Genomic DNA, 4763 nt, shown 5'->3' on the forward strand with positions numbered 1-4763 from the left:
ATCTCACATAGGGAAAAATGATAAAAAAGGTGAAATGGGCCAATATGACCCATTTCACATTTTTTATGTGCCCGCCATGACCCCACGATAGACGTCAACCCGAAGCGTGGCGAGCGCAGCGAGCCCGCGAGGGGCGGCGGTACGCGTCCTCCGACCTTTTCATTCCCCTACTATCCACGTCGGCGTGGAGTTGAGAATATATAGTGTGGCGAGCGCAGCGAGCCACCGAGCCCGAAGCGTGGCGAGCCCCGCGAGGGGACGCGTATACCTGTGAAGTTATACGCGTCCCCTCGCGGGGCGCGCTGCGCTCGCCACGCTTCGGGCTCGGTGGCTCGCTGCGCTCGCCACACTATATATTCTCAACTCCACGCCGACGTGGATAGTAGGGGAATGAAAAGGTCGGAGGACGCGCACCGCCGCCCCACGCGGGCTCGCTGCGCTCGCCACGCTTCGGGTTGACGTCTATCGTGGGGTCTAGCCCACTCAGTAACATTTGGGGGGGCAATTGAAACAAATCTGGTGAAAAAAAAAAAAATCGGGTGAAAAATCGGTCGGTCGGATCGGTCGCATCGTATGCGACCAAATCTCATGCGATGCGATCGATCCGATTTTTTATCTTACGACCACAACGATCTAAATCGTTGTGGCCGTGCTAGGAAACAAGTACCTATTTATATATATATATATGTAACTAGTGTGTGTATTTATATATATATATATATATATATATATATATATGAGTGGTCACTATTATATGGTTGTTTATATTAGAGAAGTTTTGTGTTTTGGTTTTGGATCTGTATCTCTTTTCATGTTTTGGATCTGTATTGGTTTTGCCAAAACCACCCTTGTGCATTTTGGTTTGTATTTGTATTTAAAAAAACAAAACACATAAAAATAGCTAAAAAGCACAGAATTTGGGTGTTTTATTTGTTCCCTTGTTATTATTAAACTCAAAAACATTGATTTCTACTAATTTCCAATTAATTATGAACACCGCACGGCTCACAATATTGTTTTTTGCCAAAAGTTGCACCGAGGTAGCTGGATGACTAAGCTAAGCGACACAAGTGGGTGGCAAAAACATGTGGCCCATCTAGGAGCAGCACTGCAGTGGCAGACAGGATGGCAGTTTCAAAAACTGTGCCAAAAAATGCACCAAATGCACAGTTTAGCAAACCAATCCTTTCAGCAACAGGGTCTGCCAGAACTGTAAATGTGTTTTTTTTCTTATTGTAATCAATGTGTTCGTTTTTTGGGGTACAGTTTTTTTTTTTTCATGAGTATAATGTTTTATTCTTGTGTGGGATAATGTGTGTATTTTATTCCTGTGGGCCACAATTTATGTATTTCCCCCATATAGAAGGCAAGTGCCGTGAGGTGGACTTTGAGTGAGGACTAAGGTGCTGTGAATGGACAGTGTAGTGAGGGAGGAGTGCTGTAACATTGATTTGAGGGGGTGTGTTGTGAGGTGGACAGGGAGGGATGTGAGGGTTCAGTGTATGGAGGAACTGGCAGTGAAAAATAGCTATGGAGGGGGGTAATGAGAGGCAGATATAAAGGAGAAATCACGGATATAAGCAGGAAGGAACAGCGGCATGAATGAAAATATAGTGCTATCAATTGTTTGAGAAATGAGGCCCCAAACAGGTATCTTGCATAGGGCCCCATGAGGTCTAATTCTGGCTATGCTCTCACTGCATGCTGAACTGACTTTAAGTTTAATCAAATCATTTTTTTTAGGAAACTAACTTTTTGTAGCTTGCTGGCTGTGTTTCCACCCCTGAATCTGCTTGACTTCACTTTGCTGGGTGGGGCATCACCATGGCTGCCAGGGAATCAATGACTTATGGCGGGGGGAGAAGCTGCTGCGGTTGGTCATGAAAAGCAGCCCTCCTGCCATGGCCATTTTCTTTGCTGTCCACTGCCTAGGGTTGATGTTGAGTTTTTACTGTATTTTTCTAATGCACTCCCAGTATGCCACACAGTCACAGGCATTACTCTGCACAAAATCGTGCACAGAGGCCAAGGGCCAGTGCACGTAACGTGGCAATTTTTCTATACTGAATGCATCACTGTATCAATGTAAAAACTTCTTTAAGTAAATTACGTTAAGATTAATATTGTGTCACATCCCCTTATTTCCAATTCCTCCCAATTATACAGTATCAAACACAAGAGGGGATGGACCCGCTACAGCTTAAATTAGATTAATTTAGAAATAATCTTGTACCAGCGTAATAAACCACTTAGGCTGATGCTTGTGATTCTGGTGCTGGTGGTGCGCCCAGCGTTCAGTAACTAAACTGAAAATGGGGGATTTTTTTACCTTGCAGCGGTGCAAAGAAAAAGACAGTAAACGCTTTGTGGGCGCACTCTTGTAACAAAAATTAATTTGATATGTAATGAAATTAAGTTAAAACTTAGCTTTTATTTATAAACTCTTAATTAAAATAATAGGCGCGTTGAAAAGATTTTGGTATTCAATTGCTTGGGTTTTGTTGTGTGATTGTATGTGATATATTTTGGTATAATATGTCAAATGAAAAATAAGTTACAGTCACACTTTTATATATCATTCAGTGCATATAGTCATCTCAGGTACATGAGCCCGAGTGACCGTAGGCTGCAAAAATGAGTTGAATCCCCAAGATGATTATTATTTTTATGGGGGGGGATTTGCTGCCCCACGTCACGGGCAAATATGTAGTATACAATGATAAGCCTGAATTGGCTGAATTAATAAGGAACACAAGCAGTAGGCGGCTCTGAAACCACTGAATGGTGACACCCGGACCCCACACACAAAAGGATACCACACCTGGACTTCTCCAGGGGTCACCCACCTGAGTACTGTCCAGGCCCTTCACTGCTTGGCTTCCAAGTTCGGAAGGGTGTTGGGCAGGCCAGTGAGGTATGGTGGTATACTGTATGGGGACCCTAGTCACCCCCAGTGGTCCCAGTCAACCGCTTGCGTATCCGAGATTATTGCTGTCACAGCTATGCTCACCAAAAATATTTACTATTATTATTACTGCAATTAATTAGTAAAGAGATAGATCTCTAAAGTCACTGTACTCCCTGATACCTCCGGGTTGTATCCACAGGATTTTACTCTGGGTGGTGGTTATGTCAGATGGTACTTAGTGGAGGTAAATAATTACAGCACGATTTCTAATTGAAAATACAGAAAAAAGTCATCCAATATATTGTACTGATGTTAAGAGATTAGATCCTCCTTGTAAGCTGTGGTGGTTTTAAATATGCAGCTCACAGTCAAATAGTTGATCACATACCAAGCTTAAGTATACTGTGGCAATCAGGTTGATATAGGTTAAAGCTAGACAGTGTTATGACGTTAGTATAGAAATAGATACACTGTTGCCACAGTAGATACAATATGGCCAAACCCCTTCTCTGTGGCAGATAGGTAATGGTTGTAAGCCGATGATATGAGGTATAGCAATGGTTAATATAGACGGAGCCAGACTGGGACACTCAGTGAGTCCGCGGTCTGCTCCCGTACCTTGACCTGCTTGTGCTCCGGCAGGTAAATGGTATCTCGTGAGAGAGGTGACACTGGAGGATCCTCCGGCAGTGCGGGTGTTGGTTGCGAAGTCTTCCGGGTGATCAGCCGCAAGTGCAGGCTGTGGATTCTCGGCAGAGACGTCGCTGATGAGCGCTGGTCAGTAGCAATCTCGCTGCTGGTTCTCTGGTGACGTGGGGGGCGGCTGGACACGTGTTTCGCCTACGACGGCTTCTTCATGCAGCGCCATGTTGGTTAAGGGCATTTGCCCTTTATTCTAAGTCCCGTCCAATGCAATGCCGTTTGTTATGATTGATGGGTCATTCGACCAATGCTGGGTCTTTTTCCTAATCCTTCTCATCTGAATTAGTAAATGCGTGCTGTCAGTGAATTATAACTGCCTACTATTAGTTATTGAATTATGTTGGTAATACTTGATACACGGACATCTGTTTAGTGGGTCCCTGTTTGGACCTGACCTTGGATGCAATATCAAGGTGTAGTGAACCAACTAGTGACATCGCTAGTCTATGTGGGAAAACGCCATTTTGGTTATGGGACATTTGCCCATACCCTATATGTGTACTCTGGTTAAATCATAGTTCTGTTAATGAACTATATATATAGTGGGAGAGTTACCATTATTGTGTTTGGATTGATTATTGGTTTATTTTAAAATATTTTGTTAATTTTATTAATTTTTATTATTTGATATTTTATATTTTTTATTATTATTTTTAATTATTTATAGATTTTTTTGTGGTTTTTTTGCAATTTTTTGCAATTTTTTGCAAGAGTTGTTTCAGTCGTAGTAAGTTCTGGTTATATACATGCTCGTTTTGCACTATTATGCTGTGCTTGTAAATACATTGGGGCAGACTTATACTTTATGCTACAACCGATGTCTGATTTACAAAGGATTTAAGGCTTGCTCAGCTAGATGTACGAGGCATATTGTAGGTTCCCATTTTAAAAGGATAATATTGGGCTCCTAAATATGTGTGGTAAGGGTAGAGAGAGTATACCTGGATATCCACATTTGCTGCGGTGTGCACATTGGGTCACCGCATTTGACCATTTTCTTAAAGATGGGGATTAGATTAATATGGTGAGACATCTGGAATGGTTCAAAAGAGGGGAGGTTTAATTTGTGATCTTGTTTCCCTTAATACGGAGTGTTTTCTGGTTGATGTAAATTTAAATGGGTGATGGTGAGGTGGGACTTAGGGATGATAGG

The 4763-nt window shown here is 42.5% G+C and overlaps 1 pseudogene; it reads right to left on the reverse strand.

Annotated features, from left to right (window-relative positions):
* Window positions 1-2809: 2809 nt before the first annotated feature.
* Window positions 2810-2928, reverse strand: LOC146076154 (5S ribosomal RNA; annotated as a pseudogene).
* Window positions 2929-4763: the final 1835 nt, after the last annotated feature.

The sequence above is a fragment of the Crinia signifera genome, chromosome 4 (assembly GCF_055691185.1).
Source record: "Crinia signifera chromosome 4, ASM5569118v1, whole genome shotgun sequence".
Taxonomy (NCBI): domain Eukaryota; kingdom Metazoa; phylum Chordata; class Amphibia; order Anura; family Myobatrachidae; genus Crinia; species Crinia signifera.